The sequence below is a fragment of the Zingiber officinale genome, chromosome 7A (assembly GCF_018446385.1).
Source record: "Zingiber officinale cultivar Zhangliang chromosome 7A, Zo_v1.1, whole genome shotgun sequence".
Classification (NCBI taxonomy): Eukaryota; Viridiplantae; Streptophyta; class Magnoliopsida; order Zingiberales; family Zingiberaceae; genus Zingiber; species Zingiber officinale.
Window position 1 is genome coordinate 117659306 of NC_055998.1, and position 14242 is coordinate 117673547.

General features: G+C 42.6%; 1 long non-coding RNA gene across 1 annotated transcript; it reads right to left on the minus strand.

Moving 5' to 3' along the window:
* Positions 1-6641: 6641 nt before the first annotated feature.
* On the minus strand, positions 6642-8010 carry LOC122000409. The gene is made up of 5 exons (XR_006117117.1): positions 7792-8010; positions 7466-7677; positions 7304-7396; positions 7099-7233; positions 6642-6701 (listed from the first exon to the last, which is right to left on the minus strand). It is a non-coding gene; the product is annotated as an uncharacterized LOC122000409 (long non-coding RNA).
* Between the last annotated feature and the right edge of the window lie 6232 nt (positions 8011-14242).

Consider the following 14242-nt stretch of genomic DNA (forward strand, 5'->3'; position numbering starts at 1 on the left):
GGAGGAATTGGTTTTGGTCTCCCGATGAAATTAAGCTTCCCATGTTCGCCCCGAACACACTGTTGGTGCAACCTTAGGTCAAGGTTGACCTGGTTGACCAGACTCGAGTTGACTTGACTCGAGTTGTGTTTTGATGTTTGACGAGTTATGTTTGACAATGTTTGACGTGAACAGAAAAGTTGTATCTTGATGTTTGACAAGGATACAAGCTTGGGAGATTGTGGGTGCAACCCGTGGTCAAAGTTGACCTGGTTGACCCGAGGTGAGTTGACCAGACATCTGGTGAAAAGTCCAAGCAGGGAGCTTGGCACGGGAGAAGTCCAAGTATGGAAGCTTGGCATGAGAAGTCAGAGAGGGCTCGGTAGCTCGGTAGCTCGGTAGCTCGGTAGCTCGGTAGCTTGGTAGCTCGGTAGCTCTAACTAGGTCAGAGAGGGCTCGGTAGCTCGTTCTCTGGACCAGACGAAGTCGGAGAGGGCTCGGCAGCTCGTTCTCCGGACTAGGTCAGAGAGGGCTCGGTAGCTCGTTCTCTGGACCGGACGAAGTCGGAGAGGGCTCGGTAGCTCGTTCTCCGGACTAGGTCAGAGAGGGCTCGGTAGCTCGTTCTCTGGACCGGATGTGGAAAGTCCTGGTGAGTGAAGCCAGGCAGACGGATAAGTCCTGGTGAGTGAAGCCAGGCAGTGGGAAAGTCCTGGTGAGTGAAGCCAGGCAGTTGTGAAAACCCTAGTGAGTGAAGCTAGGTGAAAGTCCTGGTGAGTGAAGCCAGGCAGTGGGAAAGTCCTGGTGAGTGAAGTAAGGCAGTGGGAAAGTCCTGGTGAGTGAAGCCAGGCAGTTGGAAAGTCCTGGTGAGTGAAGCCGGGCAGATTGGAAATCCTGGTGAGTGAAGCCAGGTGAAAACCCTAGTGAGTGAAGCTAGGTGAAAGTCCTGGTGAGTGAAGTCGGGCAAGGGAAAATCTAGATGGATCAAGGGTGATCGGACATCTAGTGTTGAGAAGGTCAAGGGAGTGACCGGATACTTGCCACGCAGAGAAAGGTCCAAGTGGGTCAAAGGGATTGACCGGACACTTGGTGGGGAGCCTTAGCAGGTCAAGGGAGTGACCGGATGCTAAGCATGATGTACCAAGAGGTCAAGGTTGCCCGGATATTGGTTTGGACTTGGTTTGGGCCAAACAAGATGAATCTGATCGGTCTCGACGACCGATCAGGGGCGTATGCTCAGTTACTGATCGACCTCTGATCGGTCCCGGGACCGATCAGGGTATTCAGGAGAGCAAGCGAAGCATCCTAATCGGTGCAGGGACCGATCAGGAGATTCCCTGATCGACCGATCAGGGTGATGCCTGATCGGTCTGGCCCTAGCCGTTGAGAGACAACGGCTAGATTCTTCTGCTGTCTTTGGCCACTGTTCTTCTCGCAGGTGGATGCAGGCTATAAAAGGGCTGAGGGCTTCTACAGTGGAGTTTCACTCTATTATTCTTCTTCTTCTCCGAAGCTTCTGCTTCTTCTTGTTCATGCCTCTTCTTCTTGCTGCTGCAAGTTCTTCTGCGAGCTTTGCTGAGCTCTCGTCTAAGCTTCGCGTGAGCTTCCTTTCAGCTAGGTTCCTGCTGTTGTAGGCATCGCTTGAAGCTGCTGCTTCATCCAGTCGAAGAGAAGGCAAGTAAGCGAAGGTTTTACAGTTGTATTGTATTTTGCTTCTTGCTGTACTTGTACTCCTTCTTGCTGTTGTAAGTTTTTGTGGCGAGGTTTCTCCACCCATAAGGAGTTTATATTAGCCGATTTTCCGGGGTCTCATCCACCGACGGATTGATAGGCTTCGTCCACCTTACGGACACGCCGAGGAGTAGGAGTATATCTCCGAACCTCGTTACATCGACGCGTGTTGAGGTTTGATCTTCTTATCTTTGTTTCTTTGTTTTATTTTCCACTGCGCTAACGTCAACTTGTAGAAAGAAACGAAGATTTGGGGTCGGCTATTCACACCCCCCCTCTCTAGCCGCGACCATCGATCCTAACAAGTGGTATCAGAGCATGGTTGCTCTTCGTTGGATCAACACCCGGGGGAGCACGAGCTAGAGAATGGAGTTATTTGGAGAAGACGTCACAATTCCACCTTTCTACGATCGCGACGACTTCGCGTTTTGGAAGGTAAGAATGAAGTACTTTCTTATGACTAACCTTGAAAATTGGAGTTGTGTTCAATTAGGTTTCAAGCCTCCGATGGACAAGAAAGGAGAAACCCTAGAGAAGAAGGAGTGGACCAAGGAACAAGTCCACCAATCCCTAGTCAACGATGAGGTATTGAAAATTTTTGAATTTTCTTTACCTAATGATGTTTTGTGTAGGATAGGTGGATATAACGATGCCAAGGAGTTGTGGAACAACTTGGCAAAGTTCCATGAGGAGAACTCCACTTCAAGTCATGAAGAGGAGTCAAGTGAGCCAAGTAGCTCACTTCATGGAGGAATGGATTTAGAAGTTGAGGGCCACTCAACATCTAAAGAAGAAGAGGAGGAGAGTTCTTCTTCAAGTTCGGAGCAAGAAGAAGAAGCTTCTACCTCCGGAAGGGATGAAGGAGAGAGCGTTCATCCATCCTCAACTCTAGGTAACTCAAGCCATTTAGTTTCTAGCAAATTACACATAATGTGCTTTGAGTGTAGGGAATTTGGACATTACAAGAGTAAATGTCCAAAGAGGGTTAGAAAGACTCCACCGGCGCCAAAGGTCAAGGAAGCCGGAGTCCCAACACGCAAGGGCAAGGAGCACGTGGTGTGCTTCCAATGCAAGCGAAGGGGGCACTATAGGAGTCAATGTCCGAGGGGGAGGCAACCTCACAAGGACAAGAGACCGAGCACGTCAATAGGGGGAGCGAAGGCAAACCCTAAGGTAACATTTAAGTCTCACTTCTGCAATAAGACACATGCTAGTAGTTTTGTTGCAATTGTTAATAATGATAAGCATGTTAACTTTAGGAACCAATATATGTGCTTAGGTGCTAAACATGTTAGCCTAGGTAAGGACAACACTAGAAATGTCAATCCTAGGATTAACTCATCTAAGGTTAGGGAGAACCTAGGTAGAAATCCCAAATCAACTAGACACATGCCTAGGAATACATCAAAGAAAAATGATAAATTAAAGCTTGAGGTATTAGAGAAAGAAAATCTAGTCTTGAGGTCAAGACTTGACTCTCTAGAAAAGACTCTTAAGGATTTGACTCTAGGGTCTAGGGGTCAAAAACCCAAGTCCAAGGACAAGAAAGGTTTGGGTCACAAACCTAAGTCCCAAGTAGTCAAGCCCAATTATCATAATGTTCCATTCGATTATGGAACAAGACCTAGGGCTAGAAAGACCATCACCAAGGTCACAAGGGGAGTCACCCCTAGAATTGATCTTGATGAGTCCTAAATGACCAAGGCTTTAAAGCCTAGGAGGGTCATTAGGAGGGTTGCTAGGGAAGTCATCCCTAGTGAATATTTAGTGAACCCAATGAGCTCCAATAGGTATTGGGTTCCTAAGAGCGTGATTCCATCACGCTAGATTAGTTAGGGTGTGCCAACCTTACTTGAATAGGTAGTTAACCTAATCATGGCAAAAGGTGACACTTTAGGATTTTTCAAGGTATAATCAAGCCTTGAAAATGAAATTAAGAATTATTCCTAAGGTGATTAGAATGTGCCAATCAAATTTGAGGAGTTGTCTAGAGTCAATCTAATTGGCACATAGTGATCTAAAAATCTTTGGTATAAGATGCTAGGTCTATTACACTTAGGAATATAGAATTTATGGCAAAATGATCGAAATTATCAAAAATGGCAACTAAGGCTAGAATTAGGTATTTTCTATACCTTTACATGTTATTTGCCATACATTGTTTGCCATATGCCATGTCATGACATCATATTTATTTTATGATCATTTAAAATGTCATGATAATGCTTAGGTTAGTTTAAATGTCATGCTTTATTTAAGTTTCACATTTTATGCCATGACATCATGACATTGGCACATGTTTCATTTATGATATCATTATATGCCATGTCATCATCTCTTCTCTTGCATTTAGGATCAATTAAATTGACTTAAGGATAAACCACACAATTTGATATGGAGATCAAGTTGTTGTTTTAGAAAATGCATGAGAACTTAGTCTAAGATGACCTAAACCCATATCTCACATCAAAATTGACTTGAATGTGTTTGATACACCTTAGATGTGTGTGAGATATTAGGATGATGAGTTAGGATCAAGGTGCATGGTTCTTGTACCTAGATGAACCTAATTCTAAATGGGGATCATAGGGAAAGCTTATGTACAAGTCATGTACATTTAGCCCAGAGATTGTGGTCCTAAATTAAATGGTTTAAAATCATTTCAAAATTGATTTGAAAAACCTTGATGAAGCTTTTCTAGTGATAGCATTCATCATTGAGCAAAGTGATACAAAGATGAGTTAACTTTGAGCTATTTCAAAGACTTTTGAACTTTGTATCAAGATTTGAAAATGGAACTTATTTTCATAGAAAACTATTTTTCCATGATAGTATATGTTATGAGGAGTGTATCCTCAAAATTTTACAATTTTTAGAATTTTATGTGATTTTCTAGAGGTTTCTGAATTTCGGGAGAAGAAATCAGAAATCAGAGGTCATGGACCGATCAGGAGGTTCCCTGATCGGTCCAGGTCTGTGTGGATCGGTCACTGGACCAATCCAGAGGGAGCCTGATCGGTCTGGTGACCGATCAGGGCGTGCCAAATTTCTGAAATTCGACTGGTTGTCTGAAATTTCAGCTCGGGAGTTGGTATTTTGAAGGTTTGAAACTCTCCAAGACATTGTTGGTGCAATGGTCAAGGGGGAGTTGACCTTTAGGGGGAATTTTACCTATTAGTCAAGGGGAGTTGATTTTTAGGGGGAGTTTTTACTCCTAAAGACTTGAGTGATATGGGATTATCACTAAGTTAATTGTTGGACCTTAGTATCAAGGGGGAAATTAAGAGTTTCAATGAAAGGTATGTGACTTTCATTAGGAAGAAACTCTTGACCCTGATTCACTCTTTTTGATGTGTGTCAAAAAGGGGGAGTGTCACGCCCCAGGTAGTCCCTGTCCGAAGAAATTTCGGCAGCATCTCCCCTGTACGGCGGACAATATGAATCTCAGTATACATATATCTATACCTCGGCCACACTCGGCCGGAACAATACAATACAAATAAGAAACAACCACGCAGTTTATATCAATATTCCACACAGCTCAACATATAATCAGTCCACGCAGTTTAATAAGGAAGAACGATATAAAACCAACGAAGATATACGTACACATCCTACTCCACTACAACGAAGAAAACAAATCCACGAAGTAGTGTGAAAATCTGCAGCGGAAAACAAAAGCAGCAAAACCGAAGACATAAAGTCCACAATACAAACCCACAATACAAGTATACGTATAAAAGCGAATACAAAACGATATCTAGAAATCCTCGCGACCGGGGCTGGAATCTCTCGGCCTCGACACGAAAAATAGTAACACGGGTGAGTCAAGAACTCGGCAGTAAACCAATAGTATACAAGATATATATCCACGAATAGCCTAAGGTACAGTCTCTAAACCATGGGATCAAGAGTGGGTTCTCAACCATACTGACCTACGGTGTAGTCTCTAAAATGAGATGTCATAGCTGAAATAAACGTAGTAACCGAATAGGCGTAAAGTCTATAGCAAGAATAACAAGAAAATGCATAACTGTAATAAATCTGACTCATGAGGCTTGTCGTAAACATACAGATAAAGATAGTCGAGCAAAAGACGTATAACTGTATGCGTATCGATCGTATGCGATCACCAAATGCATCAATCATAAATAATGCAATGCGTATGATGCAATGATACGTGTCACCCCTCTTGCCGTACTCTCACACACAGATGGTGAGACCGGTGGGTGTGACAACTGCCGTCACTACCCACGATGAGTGGAGTGGACGGGATCTTTGTCGAGTACACCTATCCTCCCGCCTCAAACATAGTGAGGGCGAACGCCTCGTCTCGATGCCTGATGACGGGAGGGACCTCGGTGTGCTACCACGCTCCTGTCACGCTACCCACGAGCGTCCCAACGGAGCACCGATCTACCCTACACACCCCGGTGTTGTGCCACTACCCACGCAGTGGTCAGCGGTCCATGTAGTTGGCCGACGAGCTCAACAATAATGGAGTCGTTAATCGCCGATGCAATCATGCGATATGGTGCGTGCGGCTATGATATACCTGAACATAGCCTCCTCCATATATGTGGGTGCCCACAAGGTAAACGCATATATATAACCATGATATAAACAGCATAAATCCAAAGACATCCCATATAACAATGATGTAAGTATCATGAATCCAAGAGCATGTATCACACATGTAAAGCAACTAATCCAGTAGAGTAGAGCACTATAGATATGTATCTCTATGAACATATTTACACATGGCAAGAGATAAAATATCCAATCCTGAAGTAAAGCAACTAGCAGATGAAGCATGTGATAGGTATCAACTAGCTAAGACCAAGGGGGAGAATAATCTACTATCTACCACTAGTAAATATATATAAGCTACACATATCATAAGACATTATCAAAAGATAAGTCAGAGGGTACCCGCCTCAAATAGATGGTACAATCCAAATCCGAAGTCGAGACGCCCGTCTCGAATCAGAGTCCTGTGTCAAACAACATATATATTTTATTTAGCTAAATTCAAATGAAATAGCTAAATAAAATTCCTAAAAACTAAATTAGGGCAAAACCCTAATCACCACAATCACAACTTACCAATTTAAATCTAATAGTCGATTAGGGTTAGTTACCTAATCCCTAATCACCAATTAGATTAGAAATCCAAAGGTTGATTAGGGTTAATTACCCTAACCCTAACCATTTCATTGGATTTATTCTACACAATTACATCTACGCAATTTAACAACTAATTACAACATGTATCAAAATCCCTCCACATAAATAACTAAGTAAAACCCTAATTCCAATCTAGAACAAGATCATCTAGAATTCAAATCACACCATGATCTACAACTAAGATCGAAAATCCTTACACCATACCTCAAGCTCACAGCCCCTGTTGATGTTGGATCAAGAACACCACAGCACCCAATTCTAAATCCACAGAAACAGGACAGCTCACAGCCTACTGATCCTCTCTGCTGGGTTCACTTCACAATCCAGAACTTCACCTCACTGGTAGATTCATTTGGATCAAATAGTAGATCAAACCATGGAAATCAAAGATCGCACACCCTAATCTTACCTTAATCGTGACCTTAATCAGCAGCAAGGAAGATAAGGTCCAAGATCCCTATCGCTCACCTCCAGAACACAACCTCCCTGCTGGATTTCTCCCCTACCATTCGGATCAAGGTGAGATCAAGATTGGAATCAATCAGATCAATAAAAATCGGTGATGCCTTACCTTCAAGATTACGGCTAGGGCACACCTTTGCCTTCGCGATGACTGATCGGAGCTGACAGAGGAGCTCTAGGGCACAATTATGCAAGGGATATGACTCAGGTGAAGCTAGCCCCTATCTTGAACCTTCGGTAGAAGCCCCTCGCCGACGATCGGGTTGGCACCGAGTCGATCCAGTGGCGTCGATCGGGGAAGAAAAGGATCGGCAGACTCGGCTGAGAAGAAAGAAATCGGAGATTGAAGGAAACCAGAGGAGGAGAGGATCGGAACCCTTATGCTCCGAGCTCCGATCTGCGCCGACGATGCCGAGAGAAGATCAGCGCTCTCACCTAGGGCTGGAGGATATCACCCATGTCCGGATCTGTACTGGCGACTGCTCCCCTGGGTCGAGATCGACGATCGCCGGAAGTCCATCTGGCGACTGCTCCACTGGGTCGAGGTCGACGATCGCCGGAAGTCCATCGGATTTGCTTCATCCGCGAGAGATGGAGAGAACAGAGAAAGGGAACGGGGAAGAAGGGAAGCTCGGGTTCGGCGATAGGTTTAGGGAAAAGAAATAAGAAAAGAAAAGTATTTATAATAAAACTTTTCCTCACTTAAACGGGTATTCCAAACAGGTTTTATCCGTACCCGTAATTGATCCCCTCAAAACCCATCGTACGAGCTCCGAAAAATTCCCAGAAAATTCCTAAAATTCCGGAAAAATTTTATAAGGCTATTTCCCAAATAACCCTATTATTTAAATTTTCCGAGATCTCACAGGGAGAGTAGAAAGGAGAATGGAGAATGTCTAGAGAATGTTCAGGGAAGAACATTGGAAAACCTAAGTTAGGTTATCGGGTTAACCTAACTTGATTATGGGTTTGATTATGGGTTTTGTCAAACATCAAAAAGGGAGAGATTGTTGGTGCAACCTTAGGTCAAGGTTGACCTGGTTGACCAGACTCGAGTTGACTTGACTCGAGTTGTGTTTTGATGTTTGACGAGTTATGTTTGACAATGTTTGACGTGAACAGAAAAGTTGTATCTTGATGTTTGACAAGGATACAAGCTTGGGAGATTGTGGGTGCAACCCGAGGTCAAGGTTGACCTGGTTGACCCGAGGTGAGTTGACCAGACATCTGGTGAAAAGTCCAAGCAGGGAGCTTGGCACGGGAGAAGTCCAAGTATGGAAGCTTGGCATGGGAAGTCAGAGAGGGCTCGGTAGCTCGGTAGCTCTGACTAGGTCAAAGAGGACTCGGTAGCTCGTTCTCTGGACCATATGAAGTCGGAGAGGGCTCGGCAGCTCGTTCTCCAGACTAGGTCAGAGAGGCTCGGTAGCTCGTTCTCTGGACCGGACGAAGTCGGAGAGGGCTCGGTAGCTCGTTCTCCGGACTAGGTCAGAGAGGGCTCGGTAGCTCGTTCTCTGGACCGGATGTGGAAAGTCCTGGTGAGTGAAGCCAGGCAGTTGTGAAAACCCTAGTAAGTGAAGCTAGGTGAAAGTCCTGGTGAGTGAAGCCAGGCAGTGGGAAAGTCCTGGTGAGTGAAGCCAGGCAGTGGGAAAGTCCTGGTGAGTGAAGTCAGGCAGTTGGAAAGTCCTGGTGAGTGAAGCCGGGCAGATTGGAAATCCTGGTGAGTGAAGCCAGGTGAAAACCCTAGTGAGTGAAGCTAGGTGAAAGTCCTGGTGAGTGAAACCGGGCAAGGGAAAATCCAGATGGATCAAGGGTGATCGGACATCTGGTGTTGAGAAGGTCAAGTAGGTCAAGGGAGTGACCGGATACTTGACACGAAGAGAAAAGTCCAAGTGGGTCAAAGGGATTGACCGGACACTTGGTGGGGAGTCTTAGTAGGTCAAGGGAGTGACCGGATGCTAAGCATGATGTACCAAGAGGTCAAGGTTGACCGGATATTGGTTTGGACTTGGTTTGGGCAAAAACCAAGACCTGGATCGATCCAGACCGATAAAGCGATCGATGTGCCTCAGAGCTTCGATCGGCGGGACCGATCAGAAGCGATCGGTCCCGGGATCGATCGAGTGCCAGAGTTGGGCAACTCTGCGGAAGCATTCGATCGGTGGGGACCGATCGGATAACTGATCGGTCCCCACGACCGATCAGATCAGCCCCAGACCGATCAGGGTGATGCCTGATCGGTCTGGCCCTAGCCGTTGAGAGACAACGGCTAGATTCTTCTGCTGTCTTTGGCCACTGTTCTTCTCGCAGGTGGATGCAGGCTATAAAAGGGCTGAGGGCTTCTACGGTGGAGTTTCTCTATTATTCTTCTTCTCTGACGCTTCTTCTTCTTCTCTGTTCCTTCTTGCTGCTACTAGTTCTCTAGAGCTTTGCTGAGCTCTCGTCTAAGCTTCGCGTGAGCTTCCTTTCGGCTGGGTTCCTGCTGTTGTAGGCGTCGCTTGAAGCTGCTGCTTCATCCAGTCGAAGAGAAGGCAAGTAAGCGAAGGTTTTACAGTTGTATTGTATTTTGCTTCTTGCTGTACTTGTACTCCTTCTTACTGTTGTAAGTTTTTGTGGCGAGGTTTCTCCACCCATAAGGAGTTTATATTAGCCGGTTTTTCGGGGTCTCATCCACCGACGGATTGATAGGCTTCGTCCACCTTACGGACACGCCGAGGAGTAGGAGTATATCTCCGAACCTCGTTACATCGACGCGTGTTGAGGTTTGATCTTCTTGTCTTTGTTTCTTTGTTTTATTTTCCGCTGCGCTAACGTCAACTTGTAGAAAGAAACGAAGATTTGGGGTCGGCTATTCACACACCCCCTCTCTAGCCGCGACCATCGATCCTAACACACACAACTTAATTTCATCAATAATAATTCATTCCACTAAAGAACTATTATTGAACTACCGCACCAATCCCAAATTACATTTTGGGCTCCTTCTTATTATGAGTGTGTTAGTCTCCCTGTGTTTAAGATGTCAAATGACCACTAATTAAATGAGTTACTTACAACTCACTTAATTAATATCTTAGTTCAAGAGTAGTAGCACTCAACCTTATCGTCATGTCGGACTAAGTCCACCTGCAGGGTTTAACATGACAATCCTTATGAGCTCCTCTTGGGGTCATTCTCAACCTAGATTAGTAGGACACAGTTTCCTTCTATAATCAACAACACGCACTATAAGTAATATTATTTCCCAAATTATCGGGCTTATTGATTTATCGAACTAAATATCACCCATTGATAAATTAAAGAAATAAATATCAAATATATGTGCTTGTTATTATATTAGGATTAAGAGCACACACTTCCATAATAACTTAGGTCTTTGTTCCTTTATAAATTCAGTATAAAAGGAAACGACCTCTAATGGTCCTACTCAATACACTCTAAGTGTACTAGTGTAATTATATAGTTAAGATAAACTAATACCTAATTACACTATGACCTTCCAATGGTTTGTTCCTTTCCATCTTGGTCGTGAGCTACTGTTTATAATTTATAAGGTACTGATAACATGATCCTCTGTGTGTGACTCTACACACCATGTTATCTACAATATAAATTAATTGAACAACTACATTTATCATAAATGTAGACATTTGACCAATGTGATTCTTATTTCTAGATAAATGTTTATACCAAAAGCTAGGCTTTTAGTATACACTCCAACACTTCTCAGGTACTTTAATATATGCTTTACCGCAGTTCAATGTTCTTGTCCAGGGTTACTCTGATATCTGCTAACTATGCCCACGGCAAAACAGATATCAGGTCTCGTACACAGCATTGCATACATAAAGCTTCCTACAGCCGAAGCATAAGGAACTGCCTTCATGTCCTCTATCTCCTTTGATGTATTCGGAGACATCTCTTTAGATAAGGTTACTCCATGCCTAAAAGGTAAGAAACATTTCTTGGAGTTTTGCATGCTAAAACGAGCAAGGATTATGTCTATATATAAAGCTTGGGATAGGCACAACATTCTTTTCTTGTGATCCCTTATAACTTTGATCCCAAGAATGTGTGCACATTCTCCTAAGTCCTTCATATCAAATTTTTTGGACAATTATACCCTTACGTCTGATAATACCTTGACATTGTTGCAAATTAACAAAATATCATCTATGTATAGTACAAGAAATACCACCACGTTTCTATTACACTTCTTGTATACACAAGACTCATTCGGACACTGAATAAATCCATATGATTGGATTACTTCATTAAACTAGATGTTCCAAGATCTTGAAGCTTGTTTCAGTCCATAAATGGACCGATTGAGCTTGCACACTAGATGCTCTTTGTCTTTTTCAATAAATCCCTCTGGTTGCTTCATATGGATATTTTCTTCAAGACTTCCATTAAGGAATGTTATCTTGACATCCATTTGCCAAATCTCATAATCCATATGAGCGGCAATGGATAAGAGTATCCGAATAGACTTAAGCATGGCTACCGGCGAAAAAGTCTCCTCATAGTCGATTCCTTCTTTCTGAGTATACCCTTTCGTAACAAGTCTTGCTTTGAAGGTTTCTTCCTTCCCATCTGTCCCTCTTTTCCTTTTGTAGATTGGTGTTGACCTTTTTGCATGTCACGAGGCGCTCCAAATTAATAAAGATTGAAACTCATTAAAATTAAACAACACGTGTAGTAAGGAGTCCCAAGTCGTATTTTTTTCCAAGGTTAACTAGTAAGTGTGTACACTCTAGATTCGATTCAAATTCTACTCTTATATCATCAAGGAGAATTCAATATCAATTTTACTGCAATTAAATTCGAATTCAATGCATCATTAAATCAAGAAAATCGTTCATCAACTCTTCAAATCACAACACAAATTTACTTAACAATTGAACTTATAGGCTCATACAAAATCATATTGAACAGAGATAACAATCAATATATCAAAATAAACATTCCAAATGTAAGCATGATCACAATCATAACATGTCAATGAACCGAACAAAAGCTTTGCAAACTAAATATCCTAAACTAGCAAACTTGTGTCAATCCTAACTTCTGATCCAAAACAAAAACTAAATTACAAACTAATCTAACCATTAAAAATGAGGATCTAATGGCAGAAGTTCTCAGAATCCAAGTAGTTAAACTAACTATTCTAATCAGAATTGCAAACTTCTTAAGTAACTAATCATGGGTTTTAATTGGTGAAATTTAACAAAATAAAAACTGCAAGTAAGAAATCAGAAACGGAATTACAAAACAAAGACATCAGATCATAGGATCTGAGCATGTTTGAATACAATTCAAAGACAAAATTAAAGAAAACAAAACCCTAACATTCCACAAACCCAAATCCGGAAATAAACTCCTCCAATCTGCTGTCAACAGATATGCCTTTGGAAACCTCCCCTCAAACATCCAACAGACAATCGACTAAGCTCTCAACTATCACTAGAAGATGCTCACAGCTGTTGGAAACCTCCCCTCAAGCTCACATCCATCTGATAATTCCACCAGCCGAAGAATAGAGCTCAAGTTTTGGAAATCGCAAACCAGATCGAACGGCCATATCGACCCAAGTTAGCTGCAGAATGGAGATCGGAAATGGATCAGAAACTCTCGGAAACCTCCCCTCAAGCTCTAGTGGATGCGAATTCACTGATCGGAAACCTCCCCTCACAGGAATGTGGCGATGGAACAGAATTGAAATCGCGGCTGAGAAACCTCCCTCGGCTGCTCTCTGTTCACCGGAAGATGGACGCCAGAAACTTAAGATCGCCGTCGTTGAAGAAATTTTAGTCTCAGATCTGGAATTTGGGAATGGATTCTCGGTGTCATGGAGAAGAAGAGAAGAAGACACTGTAGTCGCGAAACGCCGAGCCCAAGCACTGTAGCTTCTCACGCGGGTTTTAAATCCTCCCCTCTCTAATCGAACGGCTGAGATTTCTTGGAGCTTGATCAACGGTGGAAAATAGTCTAAAATCCGATCCAACAATACTGATCTTCATCTATGGTCCAGATCTACTCCTTATTAGGTTGGATGGGCCAGATCTTCAACGGATGGCCTAGATCTTCTTAATCTTCAATGGACGGTCCAAAACACTCCAAGGCTTGATCGAATTGATTAGCCCTTGATTTGAGCCCAAATGTGGCTTGATCTGATCGGGTCCACGACCCTTTTGATGCCTACAAAATAAGAATCAAATATTGGCACCAAATACCATGATAATAAGCTAATTTGCAATTAAGTTGAAAATCAAATGCAATTATGAAATATGATGTAAATGTGAGATTAAGTTATGAATGGACCATCAAAAATATACATTATGAATCAAAATAATATAGCAAAATCATGGTTATCAAATCCCCCACACTTAGTCTTGGACGTCCCGTTCAAGTCAAGAAAACTAAAAATCAATTCCACACAAATTCCCTAGCAATACCTAGAAGATAGTAAAAAGAATTTAACTAAGGTCATCTTAAAGATCACCAACAATCATGAAAACAATTCAAACAATAATCAGTAGGTATGGTGGTTTCAATTCAATTGAAAAATTAAGAAAGATACAATCTCACAAAGGGTTTACCTATTCTAGCTCTCACACTCAAAACATATATTAGTGGAGCTCACTCAATGTCACTCACAACATTTCACTACCATAAGCTTGCTTATTTTCTAATTCTCCACCACTATAAATATAGCATACATGAATCAAAAGGATTTAATCAACAAGAATTGAAATGGAAGCAAAAAGAACAATGAAAGTGAATGAAATGACAAAAGAAAAAGTATCAATGAAGAAAATGAGAGAATTAGAGTATTGGACGAATATACTTGCTGAGTTGACCAATTCGATGTGAAAAGAGATAAATA